Source organism: Cupressus sempervirens, chromosome 6 (assembly GCF_028749045.1).
Source record: "Cupressus sempervirens isolate cs-2001-9-10 chromosome 6, ASM2874904v1, whole genome shotgun sequence".
Lineage (NCBI taxonomy): Eukaryota > Viridiplantae > Streptophyta > Pinopsida > Cupressales > Cupressaceae > Cupressus > Cupressus sempervirens.
The window spans coordinates 568,946,928-568,970,053 of record NC_143123.1 but is presented as its reverse complement, the minus strand read 5'-3'; the positions used below and the strand labels follow the sequence as shown (position 1 = coordinate 568,970,053).

At 31.4% G+C, this 23,126-nt stretch overlaps 1 pseudogene; it reads left to right on the top strand.

The window, feature by feature from the left end:
* The first annotated feature begins 4,314 nt into the window (after positions 1-4,314).
* Positions 4,315-21,571, top strand: LOC149553540 (polygalacturonase-like; annotated as a pseudogene).
* The last annotated feature ends 1,555 nt before the right edge of the window (positions 21,572-23,126 follow it).

Sequence of the window (23,126 nt, the reverse complement as noted above, 5' to 3'; positions counted from 1 at the left end):
AGGACATGATTGAAGAAGATGGTATTGGCATAGCTAATAAAGGTTATCATGATGATGGTACTAGCACATTTGATAATGATGATGAAGATGGTCTTGATATACCTATACTTGAGAAGGCACTTGAGCCCTTGTATGAAGGTTCATAAATGGATGAATGAATGAATGAAGTATGTAATTAGATGATAATAGGGAATTTAAATTGAAGTTAGGGGGAGGGGGGGTAAGCTAGATGAGCATCCACCTTTACATGATTGGCCTTGTTAAGTAGAGAATATTAAAGTATTCTCAAAATCATGTGAACCTCAAACTAACATACCAAAGATATCTTCCTAACCAGCTAATAGTTTATTTTCTTTGAGATAGAGTTCCATGTCCATTCCTTTATCAATCACTACCATTTTAGGCTCCTCAATTTCCTAGGTATGTGCTATTGTCAACTAAACTATGCCCTTAAGTGGCAATGAAAAATCACCAAATTAGGGTTATGCCAACTTGATCTGGAATTTAAAAATTGTTATGAACTTTCAATCAAAAAGTTGTGAGAACATAATTGGTAGGAAATTAAATTTTATGTATGAACTACTAGGCCTTGTCTGAATAAAGAAAAAATTGATTGCTCAAAATTTTGAATTTTAATGCAATAGTACAAAAATTTTGGGACAAAAATAATAAGTAGGCATATATTTGACCACCTTAATCAAAATTGAATGATAATAGTTTTTAATAAGATTCTAGATATAAGAATTAGACTTATTCTTGGATGTGACACATATTTTTGGTTATTTTTATTCCAAATATACAATTATTTATGAATTTTCTACTATTGTATTTTTGGAATAAAAACACCCCATGTCTAACCAACTTAACTAATTAAAAGCTTTATAAAATTTAGTTTTTCCTTTATTTCCTTATAGTAGAAGAGGTATATAATGTGACACATTTTTTGAATTTCAAAAATGTTATACCATTTAAAAGTTAGATTTGTTTTTCAATTAGTGTGTCAATCAACACTTTATGCATAACTCTATTACAAAATGAATAATAATTACTTACTAAACTAATTTGACAAAAATAAAATTTATGGAAAGATAAGAACATTCTTAAGAAACCCTTTTCATTTCATCAAATTTGGGTGAAACAAAAATCGCCAGACACATGTTTGAAGTAAAAAAAACACAAGAACAGGCTAAAAGCATGTCTTCTGGACATTTTGTATGTTGACCATGTAGGGTTGGTACCCAAAGCAATACTAGGTCTTATAAAGGTATTAATATTTTGGTATGGTATCAGGATGGGTGGGAAAAAAGTTAGAATAGATTTTGATATGGATCAAAGTGTATTTACTTGGTTGAAACAATGATTCAATCAATAGTTTAGTAACTCTTCTTACATGTTCAAACAAATTTTTGAATGTGTCTTGAAATGTATGGTTGACCTTGTTCAGCATACTTTTCTTTCCTATATAATGCTCATATTCATATTTAATGTGGTTGTGTTAGTATCCCTATTATCCATGATATATACTCTATTATATTGACATTGATGTCTATAATATTGAATAATTTTGTTGATCTCCAAAAACCACAAGTGGGACTTGATGAAAAACCATGTGTTGTTGTTGGGAAAAGTGGTCTCTTGGCTTTGTATGATAGTTTTTTTAGTTAGGTTTACAATAGCCTTAATCTTATTTATGATTTCCATATTTCTAATGCTCAATATAATTTCTTAGGAGATAAATAGGAAAGATAAATTATTTTAATACATTACACAAATTAAAATATGTCTTTCTATCATGTAGCTAGATGTTGGATCGTCTGAACTTCTTGTAACTGATAATGAATTCAAGGATTCAAAGATTAGAAAAAAATTGAGTGAAACTATTAGTTCTTTACTAGAACTGCACGTAGTTCCAATTTCCAATGAAAATGATGTAGTAAGCACAACAAAAGAACCATACAAGGTATTTATTCCTACAATGAATTCAAACCACATGCTTTTTTTATAAGTATATGTGAAGATTAACATTTAATGTATAATCTTAGACAATTATGTTCATGATGTATGGATATTATTGAAGTTTGACAATTTGGTTAGCTTCTTGTTGTATCAAGAGCATGTTAATTATGGTGTACATGCTTATATTTCTACACTAATTGACATTACTTTAGACTAATCTATTTCCACAAGTGGTTGAATTGCATGCTTATTGTATCACTAATTTAATAAAAAAGTCATTTTTTTGACACTTTGTGTAGTTGAACTCTACCTTTTCAAATGACTCTTTCCTCATTTTGTGGTGTTTTCTTATATGACATTATTATAGAAAATCTAGTCTTTACATGGGAGAAATCTCTTATTAACTTGAATTTGAATCTTTACATCATGTCACGTCATTTTATAGAATACAATATGATAGTGAAAGTCATGAGAATTGAAAAGTCATAACAAATTAGAGAGAAATATAATAAAATATAGTAAAATTATGCAAGTTGTAGGGCTTTACATATACCCAACATAGCTTGCCTTCTCTTATCATCTCTATCTATTCTTTCACAACTCTTGATTTATTTGTCACACATATAAAGGAGTGTGAGATCAATCCAAACTTGCTTATTTATTCCAAGCTACAAACTCATAAAGCATTCAAGAAAGTGGTAGAGCAAGGAGAAATCATTGAGATCATTAATAATGAGACTATCAGACACTTGAGATGCAAAGGATATCATGATCTACTTGATGGAGCTTTGTCGACCTACATTACACAATAGTAAATACCATTTTTTTTATACCAAAAAGCAATTTATAGTTTCACAGATTTAACTATCTTTTAGGTGTATTTTTCAAATCCCTTCCATGAATGTTAAACACCTTCAAATATAATAGCCTCCATTTCAAATATGGAAAAAAAATCAATATGTTGAAACTTTTTAATTGTGTGCATATTTAAATTCATCTATAATTTAAAACAACCTTTCGAAGGTTGGTCTATAAAGAAAAGGGCTATTATCTTTTGACACATTTATCCATTGTTTCTTTCAAACCTTGAATTTTCATGTAGGATGTTGCATCAATTTCTATGGCTAGAGAATGGGAGATTAGAATGTGTTGAGTTGCAGAATGTGTTTAGTCGCAACTTAGTTAGCATTCTCTCATTGTTTAAGATTGAACCCCAAGTTTTGTAATCCTTTACTATATATGTATCAACTTTCCTTGTGGTAAGATGTTGGCATTGTCTTATTTGTTTCTTACTAGTTGTTTGTAGATTGTGTAGTGTATGTTGATGCTCTTCATTGTTGTAAGGCCAACTACAATATAAAGTTTGAGATTATTCAACTTCTTACCATGTATTTATAGATAAAAAATAGAAGTTAAGACATACTAAAATGGAATTCCTTGTACACATTCCTATATCGAGTGGTAAGTTATTAGTCTTTATATTTCCAAATTTGTAAGCTTGATTAATAAGAGATTTTCTCTTCCAACTAGGGTAGGTAAATAATATCAGATATACTAAAATTTAAATTCCAAAGAGAAAACTATATCTTATATATTTTTATACACAAATTTGTAATGTGTGTTTTTTATACACAAATTGGTAATGTGTGAAGATTGACCTTCCTAAATACTTTTCGAACTTTGTCAAACCAGGAGTTTAATAGAATGAAAATGACAACCTGTGTATATTATAAATTGGCAATGCGGATTGGAAATTTCAAAGAGAAATGTATCTTATATTTTAAAGATGTATTGGATAATTTTCTTTGGTGCTTAAATGACCAGGAAATAATTAAAAATGTTACTCTCCTAACATGATAAAACCTATGTGTTAGTGATTATCCAATCCCACATAGAGGCGAAGTGCCTTTAAATAAGCTACTTGTCTTATATTTCTATGAAGATTCCTACAATGTTCAATGCATTTACTAGAAACACAACTTTGAGATTTCCCAATGAAAACAGTTGCTAGTGATGCTATATTTGGAAAAATAATAGTGAAAAGAATGCCCAAAGTTAGCTGAAAAATACCATTCAAATAGCTTACAAAAGTTATCTCAGCAAAGGACTCATATGCACAATAAATTAAGGCTTTAGCACACCTTAAGTATAAACTTATCATGGGTTCAAACAAATGATTTACTGCACCCACATAGCTCTTTTTATGAATAGCAAAATAATATTTAAAACAATATGCCCAACATGTTTCAGTGAAGAAATGTTAGAGAAGATTCTAATTAGTCCCCTCTTCATCCAACAATCATCATAAATACCACTTGGGTATACAAGAAAATCAGTAAACTTGTTTTTAAGGTTAGAATGGATGTGTTACACAATTTGTTGGTATCTTTGATTGTAGTATACATTTTATCTGCAACTCCCACAGATGCCACACTTGACAATACTCCTCCTTCTCAAAAGTTATACAAATCTCCTCCTCCACCCACTGGTCTACCATTACCAATTTCAAATATTCATGTTCTAGTGTGGCCACCATTTTTGCGTAACAAGTCTCCTCCTCATAGATTTTACAAATCCCCTAATATTGATTGAATTCCAATCCACACTCAACCCAAAATTTCCCCCCTTCTAAGCCAATAACTTATCCTATACCAATAAATCCTAACAATTATCCTCTTTCAAGCATTTTTTAAATTGGTCTCTTTGTATCTTATATTTGTGAAGATAAATTGGTAAACTAGGATTTTAACACAAAGAAGATGTTAGTCTCTTAGTATCTTAAATTGGAATAAATGTCAACATTAAATTTGAGTTAAATCATAGTTAATCATTGTAGTTAAATCAGAGTTACATCATGATAGAAAGTGATGGTCCATATATGCTAGTCTTGCTAGTAATAAATGATCTTTTAATGTACAAAAGTACGGTGTAGTGGGTAATGGAGCACATGATGATATAGAGGTCTTAGTTTTGAATTATTCTCTTGTTATTATTACCAATTTTTTTGATTGAATCAAAGGAAGAAAACATTGTTGATGGTTTTCATTTATTTACTTGTTACTAATGCTAGATCCTACTTAATTTTTTCCATCTTCACCAAGAGAAATCTTGTATCTAACTAAAAAGAAACTTATGTTATTGAAATACCAATTCTTTTCATAGGCATTTTCTTGTGCATTGAATGAGGCTTGCAAAGTGTCAGATGCAACTTTACATGTACCATGTGGCAAGACATTTTTGGTTAACAATTTGAGTTTCTAGGGAACCTATCAACCTGGCTTCATTTTTTAGGTAAGATCAAATATTCAAAAAATTTGATGTAATAGTACTTAAAGTTAATCTCATTAAAATTGTGTCTAACATTTTTATTTGTTGTAAGATGAGTAGTAATCTTTGGGATAGCTTAAATATTAGTTGTTAACACTTTATTTTTAGGTTTAAAATATTAAATAGTTATAGTTAATTTATCTTATTCAAGTGGTTTAAAAAGAGAGGAAAATTGAAAAAGAACAAATGGTGTATCAAAGAATACTGAGGATGATCTGGAATCAGCAGAGATTCAAGCAATCAAACTTCTCAAGAAATTGGCTTAGTTCTAGTTTTATGTTAGTTTCTTTATGTTTTTGGCTTTTTGTTGGCCTTTTTAAACTCATTTTTTGGGTTTTATGCTAGTCTCTAATCTTTAGGATGGTGGAGTTTATAAAGTTTTATCCCTTTTCCAGCATAGTTTTATTTTTGAACTTAATCATAATTTATATTTTGTAAGTTGATACATTTAGATTTAGGTGGTGTAAAGCCTACTTTTGCCTTAATATAAAATCCTTTTTTATTCAAAATTAATATTTTAGTAATATTTAAATTTGATCATAATTCTTCTCTTGTATACTGATTGGAAAATATGATAATAACTCATTCAAATTTTCTTTTATTTGTATTTCTAGATCGATGGAAAGATTGTTGCACCCAAGAATCCCAGTAGTTGGAAGAACAATTATGTGGAAGGGCACAATTTACAAAAGAGGATATAATTGGTCAAGAAAATAGAAGATTAGACCAACGGTTAGTACATATTTATATTTGGTGAACATCTGTACCATCTTTTTAATTTTAGAATATTGATGCATATCATACAACTTGACATGTCTATAGGAAAATCAATTCAATGATGTTAGGAGAAGTGTATTCATTGGATTGAGGATGATCAACAATCCTTAATTTCATATGATATTGATAGGTTGTAACAATGTCTAGATCATTGGTATTACAATTTAGGCTCCAAAAGAAAGCCCAAACATTGATGGAATTGATACATTCATATCAACAAACATAGTTATAAAAGGTTGCGTTGTTGGAATAGGTAATGAAATGGGTCAAGTATTATAAACTAAAAGATTTCATTTGCAAGAAGGTGTTTTAATCTCAAAGGTTGAGTTGTTACCAAAATTTTTAGATTGTATACATTTTCTCTAATTAACACTATGAATCACATTTTATAACTTATAGATTCTCTCTAGCTACTATCCAAAAAATTGATAGCTATTATCCAAAAATATACACAATGGAAGAATAGTGTTGATTTGTTACAATTATTAAAAAATTAAATTCTAACAAATTATAAGAAAAGAAAGATCCTTTTCTAGTTCACAAATTTTCTTATCATATTATGACATATAAATTATATTCTCTAATACTATCAAAAGTTATAGATAATAGAAATTAATATAGATATAAATTTATGACTCAAAATTTTCATTTCCTGAAATAGTTATGTTGTAGGTTACTTCTAAATAATTTAAATCAAATAGTTTCACCAATACTACAAGAGATTTTCCCATTCATTCTTATATAATACTTTAAATAGTAGTTAATGGAGATTAAGAGAGATATTTATTATGTATATAGATGAATATATGAATGCATGGAAATGTGATCAATGCAGGTGATGATTGAATCAGGATAGGTGATAGGTCTTCTAATATCAAAATTAGTGGTATCACATGTGGTCTAGGCCATCGGATAATGTAATATACATGAATTCAAATCCTTTATAGTTTCATATCTGTCTAAATATGTTTTGGTATGAGAATGTTTTTGAATATTATTTTTTTTGTAGTATTTGAAGTCTTGGAAAAGGAAGCTCGAAAGTAGATGTCCACTTGATTCATGTAAGGAATTGCAAATTGAAATCAACAATGAATGGATTAAGAATTAAGATATGGCAAGTGTTAAAACATTTCTTTCAAAACTATAACAAAAGAAAAACCAAATATTTCTCTATGCTAAGGGTTGATCAAATATATTCATAAATTGCTATAAAGCAAGATTTTAAGAAGCATGGTAGTCATTGTTATTTCCATGGGAGTTCCTCATTCAAAATGTTTTTTTGAGAAACATTTCATAATATAATAGGAGGGTTCTTGCATACCAAGTGATATAACATATGAGAACATGATGGGGACACAACCCAAGCACAGAATGGACACAATAGGAAAGGGAAAATTTTATTAACTATGAAAAATATGCTAGTACACTTAGTGTAAAGAAATAGACTCCAAAACATGCCCAAGTTATTAGTGCTACCACCATCAATGATCACATCACAACATTTATCCTCACACTTGCACCTGGCACAGAATAAACTCCTCCTTTGTCCTAGTTTAATCTCACCACTTAGTAAGACCCTTTCATTTACTAAAGTCTCTCCTCTTTTTGCATCCTCTGAATGTGATGATTGTGCATCCTCATCCACATGAGCAACCCTAGCTTGACCCTCAGCTCTCCTATCTGTCCTTCCTTATTGTTGAGGGCATTCAAAGGCATGATGATCTTCTTCATTGCAATGGAAATAGGTACCATGGAATCCTCCTCTTCCTTTTCCACATCCTCTACCTCTTCCTCTTTGATTTACAAAGTCTTGATCACGAGAGCAGTTGAAACCCTTGTTCCTCTGGTTCCTGCTAGTACCCACATCTTCATTTTTCTTCTGGGTTTCATTTTGACCTCCAAACAACCTACCACTTCCCCTTCCTCCTTGATTGTGACCTCTTTGTCTCCCTTCAAACCTCTTATTTAGCTTCTCTTCAACTCGTAGGGAAAACTGGTATGCCTCTTCAACACTGGTCACTCTTACTAGACTTAATTCCTCCTGGATGCTAGGTCGTAACCCACTGATATAACAAGCAACCTTCTCCTTATTTGCTTATATATTCCCTTTGCTAATCAGAAGTCAGTAAAACTCCTCTGTATATTCTTGAACTGATTTTCCTGCTTGCTTTAACCCATGCATCTTCTTAAACAAATCAAGCCTGTAGTCAACAGGAATGAACTGCTTCTTTAGTTTGTCCACCATGCGATCCCACCTTGTGATCTTCTCCTTTCCTCTTCTATTTCTTTCTAATTGAACCTCTCACCACCAAATTTTGGCATGTCCTTTTAGTTTGGCCTTTGCAAAATTAACCCTATCTGGATCCCTAATATCCTCATACTCAAAGTACTCTTCCAATTCATTGATCTAATCGATCAACTCATCTGGTTTCAGATTTCACGAAAATACACCCACATCAATTGTAGGTCTTTTCCCAAACTTAGTAATGGCTCTAAAAAGCCTCTCCTCTACCTGATTCAGAACTTCCCTATCAAATTCCCCTTTTGGTCCAATTTCTTCTTCTTCTTCATTGTCGTCCTCACTTTCGTCACCTATAGTAACATTTGTTCCTCTATGGAGCTCCTCCTGCAACACTTGTACCTGCCTTTGGAGGGATCTAACCTCCTTAGGATTAATAGCTTCAGCCCTTCCACCATGCTCTCTTTGTGGAGGCATATTCTTAACTCAAACCCACAACCACACAGTCCTAGTGCAAACTACCTCACAGTCAGCGCTCTGTCTACACACTCAGGAAAACCAGCTTTGATACCACTTGATGGGGACACAACCCAAGCACATAATGGACACAAAAGGAAAGGAAATATTTTATTAACTATGAAAAATATGCTAGTACACTTAGTGCAGAGAAAAAAACTCCAAAACATGCCCTATGGGCTTACGATAGCATAAATCTGGAGATAAATTCTCTCCCAGTACCTTCTCTCAAACTCCACTCCAAACTGCCTTTTACAATGCCAGAAATGTCCTTAAATAGACCCCAAAGGGTTAAGGATTAGGAATACATTCTAGAAAGTTCTAGTTGGCATCCACCGACCAAGTAGAAGGCTCCAGAAGCCGCGTTAGAATTTGGCGCAAAGTTAGAAGAATCCAAAAATGGTAACCGAACTTTCGAGAGGCATAACTTTTGAACCGTAGCTCCGATTGATGAACCATTTACATTTTTGAAAAGCTCTCAAAGCACTCTATAGACTTATTGTTAATTTCTTCTCATCCCCCATATTTTGGCTCTATTTGAGGTCATTTAATGCCCCTAACCTGACTTTGAAGCATTCTTAGGAGGTCTCCAAAAATTGAAAAACTACAATAACTTTCAAACCATGGGGCCTTTTGACCTGGTTCTTTTTCTAGAATGCTCTAAATTATAATTACAATCATCCAACCAATTTACACCTTCTATTTCACCAAAATTATGGCTCAATTACATACTCCTATTTTTTTGGCATTTACACGCATCCCAAGGTGATTAAAAAATCTAACCTAGAGCACTAATAGTGGAACTATGAGAGTTGGAACCTTTATTTGACCCAAATGGGTATCCAAAAATGAAAACACATGAAACAGAAACTAAGTCTACGTACATTTTTTTGGGTGACACAGGATTGCCCTTATACCTCTGGATGCTCCTGCATTAGAACATTGATATGGTAAATGTGAAAAACCCAAAGTAGATTATGAATGTGAGTACTAAGAAACCTCTTCATTAAAATTTAAATTTATGATATTTATTTCTTCTTCTCTATAGAAAGCTTATTATTGAGCCATTAAATGGCCACAATGGAATTTCTTAAGTAGGAACTTTAATTTTCCATTCTAAGTGGAAGAAAAGTGTGGTCAAATGATTCCTTGTGGGCTAGATGATATAGAGGGAGCTGAAGACATCATAATTGTACTAATCCAATTTTAATTTGATTCTTTGAAATTAATGTTGATGATCTTTTTGGTAAATAAGCTTGACGCTATGTAGGTTAAAGGGGAAATAGATAAACTTTCCATAGAATAAGTTGCGCATAAAAATTGCATTAGTGTACCTGATGGTGCTCCATCTAAGGTTTTATTAAAAGATTTACCATAGCTAGGATAGGTTTGTCCTACCATGTAATCACCTTGAATATTTAATATTGATAACATAAATTTTACATTCATCTACTAATAGGTCACCATAGGAAGTGTTTTCATAATTAGTTCTATCTAAGATTGTTAATATAATGATTTTTTCTTGAATAAATTTAATTACAACAAGGTGTTATATATAATTTATTTGGTATTAAATTTTAATGATTTAACTAATCAGTGTTTATAGTTCTTTATATTTATCCCTCAACATGGCTTTATGTTGTCATGCCATAGCATAGTCATTATATTATCAAAACATTTGAAAGAAATTTTCAAGGAAACAAATAAGAATGTGAAAATTGAGATATGTAGGTCCTCCATTACTCATGTTCTAGCTTTGGAATCCTCTTTCATATGATATAGGTTGAGTACAAAATTGTATGCTCAGGACATTTTACTAGACAATATGCATGGGATTAAAGAGTATGAAAGGAACATCTCCACATATAGAGCTAATGTGGCCTCTTTTGTTTGTAATTAAGTTAATATCATGTTTAGTAATAATTTTTACTCATATGGTAATGAAAAATTTCCATGAATGAACTTTTATATATATTACAAATCTTGATTTCTTTTATTTAATATCTTATTCTAATATTATTCTTTAAAATCCGATATCCTAAATGGTATTTGATTATTTTAATAATTGCTAAATGACAATAATTGTAACTAGGAATACTAGAATTGTAGTGGTGTTAATCTAACTCATGGTATCCTTCTAGTTAATCAATCACTGTCTGATATCCCCATGACTACAACTGTAGGATTGTCAAAGTTTTCTACTTCTAAAGAAGCATGGAAACATGAATGACTCATCCACCAGGAGGCAAGGAAATAGTTTAGATGAAGTACCTCTATTGGGTGCATTAGATATTGGTGGTGTGGTGGGGCCAGGCAATAGTCATGAAAATGTAGGCTCAGACTATCCTATCCTAGATGATAGCTTCAATAGCTCACTTCAAGAGAAACATAGTCAGCTTAAAGAGAAATATATATCTTGTTGTCAGGGAATTTGGTTGCATGTGAAGTAGATATTAAGCACCCAAAGTTGTAGAATGTCAAATTTGAGATGAAAAATGCTCAATTAGAGATGAAAAACAAAGAGCTCAACATGTTTCTTATAGAGGTTAAGAAGAAAAATATGGATTACTCTCTTCAATTGCATGAACAATAGTTGTTCAAATGCAATAGGGAGGAATCACTTTCTACAAACAAGAAGATGTTCTCTGAGCCAACCCATACATATGATGACATGTTAGATGTCTTGATAGGTCATAGTGAAGGGTGGAAGGTGGAGTACAATGAGGTGGCTCGTTTGCCTTCTAATAGAGGGAAACAACCAACTTCCACCCCATCTTCAATGTGTGGATGTGAAGGTACATCAAAATGTGGTGAGATATACATATGTAATTGAATATTTTGAGCCACAAGTTGTTGTTGTTCATTTCAATGACAAATCCTAGCTGTAGTAAACAATTTCATATGAACCTAATATTTGGATATATAAATTGATGTCTTCTAAAAAATAGGAGACCAATTGCACATACATTTGACAATTTAGTACTTTGATAATTGATATCTAAACTATATTTTGTATACTATTAATATTTATAAATCATTATAGATCCATTTTATTCATAATTTTTTATTGGAATGCTATTATTATATACATATTGGTGCTCTTATTTTGCAAGGACTAAATGCAATAAATGTCATGGATGGATTGAAGGTTTTTCATATTTAGTAAATATTTTATAGCAGATGACTTTCAATCATAATGTCATATGGTCTACAAGTTATTAAATTGAGGTACATTGTTGTTCATTTCATTTGACACAATATGTAATGCAAAAAATTTAATGAATGGATGTAACAAATTGCAAATGAAGTATTAAGATGGTAGATGCTCATGTATATTCAGCATTAAATAAGAATTTTCTTCTTCCATCCCTAATTCTATGTTCATCTTGGGTTGTATTTTACTCTTCCAACTTGAATTTCACCTGTATTGTATTTTTTTTAACAAATCAAATTGGTCAACATTTTGACCAATGGCCACTAATAATGCTCATACCAAATATAGCCTATTTTGACCAAGTATTTGATCAAAATTCTAACCAATTGGAGGGTTTGTCAAAATTTTGATGATAAAAGTTGTGACACACCATTTGGTCACAAATTTGACCAACATGGGTCAAAATTTCAACCAATTTTCATTGAAAAAGGGTCAACATTTAGTAGTGTCTTTAACCGATGTAGCTGATTAAATCCTTTTATAAGGTATACTTAACAGTATTTTGTTAAATCTCTTGACTAAGTACACACTTGTATAGTGTTTTGAGATCCTTGAAATGGATAGATCCTATTTGATCTATTTGTATTAAACCTAGTATGGTAAGTCACCAAAAGTGACAATAGATTATAGCCCTAACAAGGTACCTTGTTATTGCAGTAGTGATGGATTAGTGGGTACCATCCCTAGCATAGTTTTCCCTCTAACTAAGGGTTTCTACATTACCAAATACTTGTGTTATGTGTGATGATTTTATGGTTTATGTCTTCATGATTCACTCATAATAGGTTAGACATTGTTATTTTCATTTACAATTACTCTGGTTAATGATATATGTTTATCAAGTTGTGAAAAGCAAAAGGGAATCACACATTTTGTTCAAAGGATAATTTTTTAAAGGATGACATTACTAGTTTTTCTAAGGATAATAATGATCATCTTGTGCATTTTAGGCAATTTTTTGAAAGGTGTAGGGGATGTAGAGTATCCTTGAGTCCTAAAAAGTTTATATTTTCTATCCATGAAGGAAAGCTTCTTGGATACATAATTTTGAAGCATGGTACTACCATTGATCCTAAAAGGGTAGATGTTATCCTAGCCTTATCCCTACCATCACATAAGAAAGTATTGCAAAGTTTTCTAAGCATTATTAATTGTGTTAGAAGGTTCATTCATAATGTTGCAACATTACTTAGACCTATAACTTAGATTCTTAAGAAGAATACAAGTTTCACTTGGACTAAGGAAGCTAAAAAAAAATTGAAGAAGAAAAATAAGGTATTGCTACAACACCTACTCTTATCAATCCTAATTTTTCTACATACTTTACATTGTATTCCTTTGGAGGCATAGATTGCATTTCTACAGTGTTAGTACAGAAGAATGATGATAATTAGGAGTGGCCAATAGCCTTCTACAACAAGGGCTTAGATGAGTATGGATAGAGGTATACTTTTGTTGAAAAATATATTTTGGCTATCATTACAAGTTTGGAAAAATTTAGACATCTGGTTTCACATAACACTATTCATCTTATGGTTTTACACCCTAGTATTAAGGACTTTCTATTAAACAACTTGGATCTTAACTATAAGAGGCTTGGTTGGATCACAAAAGTCATGGAATATGATATTCAAATATATATTGCTAATATTTTTAGAGGAAATAGCTTATGTGAATAGCTAGGTGGATATTCTATTGATGTTAAACTAAAAGAATTTGATGTTGGTCTAATTAATGGTGATATAGAATGAAGTGATGAGGTAATGAATACCTTAAGCTGGGTAGGAGAAATCAAGCACCATTTTCTACTTAGTTAATTCCCCTAAGGTTTTAATAATGCTAAGAGAAGGTACTATCAATTACAAGCCATTCCTTTGGTAGTGATTGAAAAAAATTTGTACATAAAGGAATATCATGGAGTATTGTTGAGCTATATAAAACTAGACTAGATTGAGAAGATTTTGGAGGAGTTCCATGATGGAGAAGTTGGTGGACACTTTTCTCCTAGGTTCACATCTCTTAAGATTATGAGAGACAAGTAGTTTTTCGTGATCTCTACAAAGACATATTTAAATGGGTGATAAAATGAAAGCAATGTGCTCTATTTACCTACAAGAAAACACTGACATCCCTTCCCCTACAACTTTTTAGTGACTACCCCTAATTTACTTTTCATGTTTTATTGTTGAATTCTTTTAGATTGGCATTTATGGCCATGTGTTTAACTAATTTGATTGATGCTATTTCATACGTAGTTATGTATTTGATGAGATACTTGATACTTGGTTTTATCATGTGTTCATGGTTATTCTTTCAATGATGATGCTTTATATGTTTCATATAGTGATTTGAGTTTCTTTTGTAATTATGATTATATGAGTGATTTATATACTTACATGTGTATGGTGTACATGAATGTTTCATATACTTCCATGTGTAAGGTGTACATGAATTTTTTTACTTTATGTTTGACACTTTTGATGTGGTTTAGGGAGGGAATCATAGTCACCTGCTAGTTGGGATCTACACAATGTACCACTCCCTATCATTTTCTATTTAGTTTGCATTTATATACATATGTACATGTTTGGCTTTTATGCAGATTATGGGTACAAAACACCAACTTCCTCAAATTGCTAGGATGAGCATGCCCTATCATAGTATCTCAATGGTAAAGAGGAGAGATAAATATTGAGTCCAAATGCTAACCTTAAGCCAATTGTCCTAGAAAATAGGATGACTATCTAATTTATGCACCCTTCTGAATTTGTCAAGTGGTGTGAATTCAAGATTTTGATCCTTTAAGTTTGATTTTGTACTTTGTCTTTTAGATGAGTTTTTCTTATTTAGTTTGTGGTCCTATTGTGATTTTCAATTATATATAAATCAAATAAAGATATTATTAAATGGTTTAACTTAATGAAAATTATATATTTTTTAAAATAAAAAATTAATTATAGTTAATTAATTGAGAAATTAATTACATAGAGGAAATATATTTAATGATTTAATTAAAAGTCTAAATTTGGTGTAAATATATTTATTTAATTTAATAATAATTAATTTAGAAGTTTCATTTTTAAAATGAACTCTAAATATTATTATTAGTTAAATTAATAAATATACTTTCTAATTAATTAAATTAATAAATATAATATAGTTTTTAGATTTATTAATTATTATAAATAATAATAATAATTAATTAATGATTATTTATTAATTTTGAAATAAAATAAAAAAATTATTAATTAAAAAATGATTTTTGAAAAAAATTATTAATCTTGAAAATTAAATTAATGCTACTCATTTTGTTATAAAGTGGATGTTGGTATTAAAGAATATTTAAGTTTAGTTAAACTATTAGTTGCATATAAATGATTTTATATTTATTAATGCATGTGGGAAGTTAATAAATAAATAATTATAATTTAGTTATATTTTAAGAAAAGTTATAGTGGAGTTCACTATATAATCATCTAGTTATGAATGCTAAATATTATGAGAGAAATTATGGATAATTAAAATTAAAATTTCAAATTTGAGTTATCTCAAGTTCCATTATGAGTTAAAGGAAAAGTAGGTATTAATATTAGACTTAAATAAAAGTCAAATTAATACTTTAGAAATGAAATTGATATTAAGATTTAATCTAATAATACACATTTATGTGAAATATTAAATCATTCATGTAAGTAAATTAATAACATGGTAATATTGCATGATTGATAATATTTCATAACCTTTATGAAATGTAATTGTGTAGTTGCTCTATTCTTCTGATCTTGTGATTAAGTTCTATGGTCATATTCTAGTATATTGTACATTGATTATTTGAGATCCTATGGGATGATGTATCTTATCATGATGTATATTATTTTGGCATTTTGTACCTTGTGACTTGTACAAGGGATGATTATGCATTTTGATTCTGTCATGTGGTATCTTATGTACATGTATATTATTTCATTTGGTTTTGTACTTTGGTTATCCTATTATGTCAACTTTGTTATGTATCAAATTTAATCTTAATAAAACTTATGTATGTGACTCAACATCATGGAACCTTTAAGAGATGTAACTATTATTGTATAAAGTTCATATATGAGCTATTGCTTCCACTATGGTATCTCTTATTTGTTTTAATCTGTCAAAACAAAATGTTTAGTAAACTTGGTGACTTAATAGGTTAATTTATTTTGGGTTTCCTAGCAGGGTGTTACAATCTTATTCTGGTTGATCAACCATTCCTTAACTTGGGGAAAAGTTTTATTGGTCATATTAACCCTCCTTTCTAATTCACATCACAAGTGGATCCTAATAGCTACAAATTATTTTCCTAAAGAAATAGAAGTTGTAGTTCTAAAGGAACTTCAGTCCTAAATTTCTATCAAGATAATTTGGATAGATTTGGTGTTCTAGATTCTATTATTTCATATAATTATATATTATTTTTTGGTATGAAGATTTCAAAATGGGATTTGAACAATAATATATAATTGAATACCTCATCTAACTATTACCCATAGGAAAATGGTCAAGTTGAATTGATAAACAAAAATCTAATTTAGGTTATAAGAAGGACCGTTGAGGATAATCAAATAGCTTAGTACAACAAGCTAATTTTTTCTATTTGGGCTAATACAATAACCCCTAATAGGTCAACATGTAACTCATCCTATACTCTTGCATATGGTAGAGAAGCAAGGCTACCTATTTATGTTGAGTTGCCCACTTTGGGTTTGATTAAAGAGTTAGATTTGATTGAGGGGGGACCGATGGAAGTTAGACTTGGTGAGCTAATTGAGTTAGAGGAAAGAAGAAGGAACACATTAAAATGCATGGAAAATCATCAAGAATAGATGAAAATGACCTTTGATAAGAAAGCAATGTATAAGACCTTCAATGTGGGAGACTTGGTACTCAAGTGGGATGAACTTAAGAGAAGACCTAGGAAACACACTATGTTTGATGCATTATAGAGTGATCCTTTTATGATTTTAGAATGTAAAGCCCACAATGCTTTGTAGCTATCCAATCCAAGAGGATGGTCTAGATACCTATCCCATTCAATAGGATCAACCAAAAACATTGATATTGAGGTTAATTTTTCCCTAGTATAGTAGTATTTAGTTTCTATTTTCAATAAGTGTGCAACACAAGTTCAAGTTTTAATTCATTTCAATGTTTTTTTCTCCTCTAAGTGTTGAAGCACCATTTCACTTTCAATTTTTGTTAGTTGTTGTTAGTGATAAGTCCAAGATTTATTGATGCTACTCTTCAAAGCACACCTAAATAAATGTCATTCATTGGTATTAGTAGGAGGAGTTCTCACTCACAAAAGTCATTGGCACCTACTGAAGAGGATTCTATTAGGTCACATCAATAGTTCCCAAATACTTTTTTTTTTAGTCTAGATTTTGTTGTTGTTTTTGTTTGTGAGTTTTTAGTTTCAAAGCCTTTCCATCTTAGCCATATCTAGTACTAAAGCATATATACATCAATGAGCATTTTATGATCAAATGATGAGTAGCAGGGCATGTGGATAATCACGGTTTCTATTTCAAGTTTTCATTTTAATCTATCAATACTCCATGGCCAATGGATGATCTAAGGTAGTTGGTCATGATTCTTAGAAGACAAACATTCAGTTAGAGTCACCACATATGTTACCATTTTCCATGTTGATTCAATTGGTGATAGTTAGAGGCCTAATTATTAGGCAAATTTGTTTTCTACAATGCCCTAGTCTTTTGGTTATTATATGATCTTGATTAACATTTGTGCTTGTTGGAAAGTGGATAGGCTTGAGTTGTGAACCACAATGAACAACATAAATGTTGACATGGCCTTGTACCCCGTACCTCTCGCATGGGCCACATCGGTGAGAAAGGGAAGTAGTTGAGATGGACAGCTAAGTCCATGCAAGTGTATAAATTTAAAAGGAAACAAAAATATTAAACTCTTACTCCACCTTTGTAACACACTCCCCAATGCCTCCATCCCAAGCTCTCCAACTTGGAGGCATAACATGCATGCTATGGGAGATAGAGTTTGTGCCAGTGTAGATTTGGGCAGAGCCAAGTTAAATAATAGAGAGAAAATATTGCGAGAACCTCCTTGCATTGTATCTTATGTTATTTCAATCCATGTGTTTATGTGTGGAAGGATAGATTTAATGATGATGATTAATTATAACATTTTGTTTCGAATTCAATTATGTTAAGTAAGGAATTCATCATGTTGAAATTTCAATCAAATTTCATATGTGCTAGGAGATGCAATAATTTCCTCCTTGTTGATTTAACAAACTATTTCTATCATCTTGATAAAGCATGCAAATGGTAAATCCAAATTCAAAAGGGAAGCATACACCCTCGTTATAAACCTAATTGCAAAAACATAATATTGACACATAAATATATATATATATAATTGTTATAAACACCTAGCAAACAAAAAATATGCCTCTTTAATAGTTATGCAAGTTTGTAAAAGATTGCACAAAAAAAAAGAGACACAAAAAAAATAGCATGAGAAAAAAAAGAAGAAAAAAAGGTATCATCCCAAGAGCTTTTTGCTCTCTAGAAATTGTATGGGGAGACAATTTTAACCCCCCCTTGATAACAGACCATATTCCAATTGATTCCCTTTTAAAAACTATTTTCAATTCCTTTAAACATATAAATAAATAAATTTGGAGTAAAACAAATAAATAATGCAATTATATATGTACATCTCTATCCTAAAGCTCACCTAAATAACTTTAAACATTTACTACCCACCCTCTATCCTGATCTGCCCAAGTACAGTGGGGGTGTTGGGTTAAGGGCTTAGGGTAGAGGGTGGGTAGTAAATGTTTAAATTTATTTAGGTAAGCTTTAGGATATATATATATATATATATATATATATATATATATATATATTGCATTATTTATTTGTTTGTATAGATTAAATTAGTCATTAGTAAATTTTGAATTGCCTTTGTAACTAAATTAATATGTCATTTAAGATTTTAGCATGTGTTAGATTTTAATGTTTTCTTTTGTATGTATTGTCTTGTTTAAGTTAGTTGATATATGTTCTAAGTTTTCTTTGTTGTTAATTAAAATGTTTTATATATATCAATGTTAGTTTAGTATGTTTTATCTTATGTAAAGTTTTTTTTAAAATTTAGGGTTAGCATGTTTTTTTTAGTTTTAAGTTAGAAGGTTTGATGTTAGTAGGGGTTTAGAATTGTCTACCTTTTAAATTAAGATCTTAAGTTAATTAGTTAGTTTTAGTTAGTTTATCAATCTAATTTAGTTTTCCTTGGGTTAATGTTTTGTTTTAACTTATGTTAGTTTGTAATAAGCTAGTTTAAATCTTGAGCTAGTATAAATGGAAATTAGGATGTGAATTTTAACAAGTGCTTGTTAATATTGAAAATTGTTGTAAGTATAGCTGAAACTTCTCCTCCATTTAAATATTATTAGATGTTAGTTCTAATAAATTTAGATTGAAAATTAAATGGTTAGTAACATTTTAATTAGTGTAACTCTAGTTTTCATTGGTAAAGAAAGTTAATGGTTATGTTGCAAATATAAGTTATCTTAGTAAATTTTAGTGTAGATTCTAGTTAATTCAATTTTTACCTATATTTTTACTATCATTATTTTTATTTTTCAATAGATCATTAATTCAATTATATTTAGTTTTAGAATTGAGTTTGATTGTGGTTAGACAATTATTTCATGATATCATAGTAATTAGTTCTTTGAGGTCTAGGCTATGCAATAGTTGGACTTATACTCCATTGATCGATATTAGAATAATTTTAATCAATTGTTGTAATATTAATGTAATAACGAATCAAGTGTTGATACCAATTTAATAATGAGATTTTAACTTTAACAATGTATTCTTTCTCATGATTATAAACTCGAGATGAAATGTAGTAAACCTATTCCTTCTCTTGTGAATCAACTCTTAAACCGTAGTGAACCTTATTTTAAATTATTATTTTAAAAAAAAAATTGTGTTTTTTTTTCCCGTAGATTTTTGGGCATGATAGTGCTCATTTTCCATGAAAAGGAAAAATAAAGGTACACGTACACTTATAAACTAGCTTAAATAAAGGTGCATATTGCAAGGATAGGAAGTATAATATCATATGTACAACTATGGGCATTATGTGTGTATTTAATGAATATAAAATTTATAGAATAAGATGTGTGTAATGATGATCAACCAAGTGCATGGGATTACATAGGCCATAAGCATAGCCAAAAACATACTGAATGTCCTAAATATGAGTACATGCATACATAAGAATAAGAGAGGTGTAGCGTAGCAAACATTTCCTAAGAAGGACATACATATGTTGATCCTTTGCTTTGACTCTTGTATCCTTCCAGTATCTTGCTTACCATAGAACCTACATGGGTTTTGGAAAAGAAAAGGGGTTGTTAGTTATAGAAAGATGTCATGTCCCCAATTTTCTGGTGACAGTTCGATTTAATTAATTTAATTAATGGTTGTCCAAGGACGACTAATTAGTTATTTTAATTAAATAAATAAATATTAAAAGATGACCTTGTATTTAATAAAGTGACTTTAGTATTTAATAAAGTGACTTGGAAAATATTTAATAAAGTCACTTGAGGGATAAGATCAAAAAAGTTCTAGAAATCTCTGGAGAGGATGGAGGGAAAAGAATAAATAGGCACCTCGGGGTTCCATTCGAATCAGGCAGTTGATTATCTCTCTTTGATTTTCAGATTGTGATTTAATCACAAGTGCATTGTGAAACCTAGGGTTTCTACAATTGTCACAGTTGGCCATTGAGAACGATAACTCTCAATTGGTTCGCAATTTTGAGGGTGTGAAATATCATCCGAATTATTGCAGATTGGAGGTGACGTTGCAGTCATTTCATCACGGCAGAATTTGTGGCCTGAGGCCATTTTGGAGGATCATTCTGAGAAAACAAGTTAAGGATTTGTAAAATTGGAGTTTCCTATTCAGGAATAAGACGACTCCATAGGAAGTTGCAGTGTGAGCGGATTGAAGGCCAAAAATGAGTTTCCAAGACTTTCCTTTCAGCCAGCCCTTTCCGAATACTGTTAAGAACGAAGTTTGAACCAAGGGCAATTACAGAGATCAGGTTACAAGTAACGTCATTGAAGTCAGGATTAGGAGCGGGACCAAGCCGAATCATTTTAGGAATTGTGGAAGTCGAAATAGTTGCACCAAGCCTAGCGGAATTGGAAAAACTGCAAGCCAGGCGTTTATTGATCAAAGGTCAGAGAGTTCGAGGGATTAATTTAAAAGGTGACTGCAAACAATGAATTAATTCCCGAAGAATCAAATCTGCGGCGCCTCTCTTCTCATGCCAGTCATTATTCGAAGATCATTCCTATTGCCGGAATTGGGAACTCTCGCATGTCAATCATGTATTTGGATATTCAAAGTGGTCGCAGGATTGAAGATTTGTGGGCATTTGAAGACGAGTTCCAGTCATTACATCGGGGCATAGATTTGGGCCTAAGGCCAGATCACTAGACGGAGACTGCCGCATTTGAAGTGGATACAATTGTCGATCCACATTAAATTGTTGAAAACGCATCATCTCTGGAGCAAGACCGAAGGAACTAACAGAATCAACGTCAGAATATTTGCAAGCTTGTCTCCCGATATTGAAACCAACTTTACAGAAGGCGGAGGTATATGAGATCTTTCATATCGGCTTCCATCTCTTGCGATCCACGGACCTTCTGACATCCAGCGGATTTAATGACTAACAGTTTGGGCACCCTTCAGCACGTCACGATTATTGAAACAATCAAATACAGCAGTCAGGAATCAGATCGATTCTGACTTGAAGGTTTTAATTGCAAGGAGGTAGTGATCCCAGGACAGTTGGAGTAGAGACCCGTGCAGCAGGTTGAAATGCATTCCCAGAAAGTGAAGGACTGATACGAAATCTGTCAGAATCCATGAAAGCAATAAATCTCAGGTTTTTTTGATGTTGTTTCTATCATTTGAAAACTAGGTACATTATTTAAATTTGTAAGACCAATAACGGAAATAAGAAAATACCGTTGGTATTACTACTGCAATTGTTATAGCCATCACATTCAGTAAATTAACTGAGATATCTTTCCATTTAATGGTATGGCACATTTATAGTACAGTTTCAGTTTAAACATTGTTTCTTAGATAGGATCATTACAGTGGCTTGTTTGCAAAGTGTTTGACGAAACGTCAAACCACTGAACCATTAAGTATTTTTTTGGTGCTGGAGAAAGCAATAACCTGTCAGGGATATTACAGTGGTATCAGAGCCTATTTGCTAACTGTTTGACAAAATGCCTCATCATTGAAGTTTTAGTATTTTGGTGTTTAAGAGGCGAATATCCTGTCGGGGATACTTCAGTGGTATCAGAGCGGTTTTCATGCCATCCTGTGGGGTGAGAACCAAATTACATGGGTGATCAGCGCTTTACTTCAAACAAGATGGACAGGTACAGCACAAAGTCTCCAAGGACACAATCTCGGACAAGTAATAGACGCAGTATTCAGAGTCAGAATTGTGGAAAGGAGGACTATCCAGGCATTCAGGATGAGCTCAGAAAAATCAAACATAACATGTCTGAACTGTTGGTTAAGCACCGCCATATGATTGACAGGCTATCCGTCCCAGCTAAGGTGAATAAATCAACTAGATTTCATTTTGGAAAATCTTCTCGCAAAGCACTAGCTGATACAGTGGGCGATGTTACTAGGAACCTTAATGGGGAGTTCAAGAAACAAGTGTGAAACCAGTCAGAGGCTTCAGTTCGGTCACAGGAAGAAGTGGTGAAGGATATTACGCTGATGGATAGTAACTGTCAACTTGACACTCAAGTTGAGATAGTTGAATACGAGTTTCCCAAAGGTGATGTCTCATGTAGTCAGGGTAGTTTGGTTCCGACAAGCAATGATTACAGTGAAGTGAGTTTAGATGATGATGAAGATGTCATTGTGCATGATGATGAGATACTTGGTGAAAATGAGCAGACATCGAGCATTTATGATTTTGCTGATAGAGAGTACCAGGCTCAGTTAGATGCTCCAT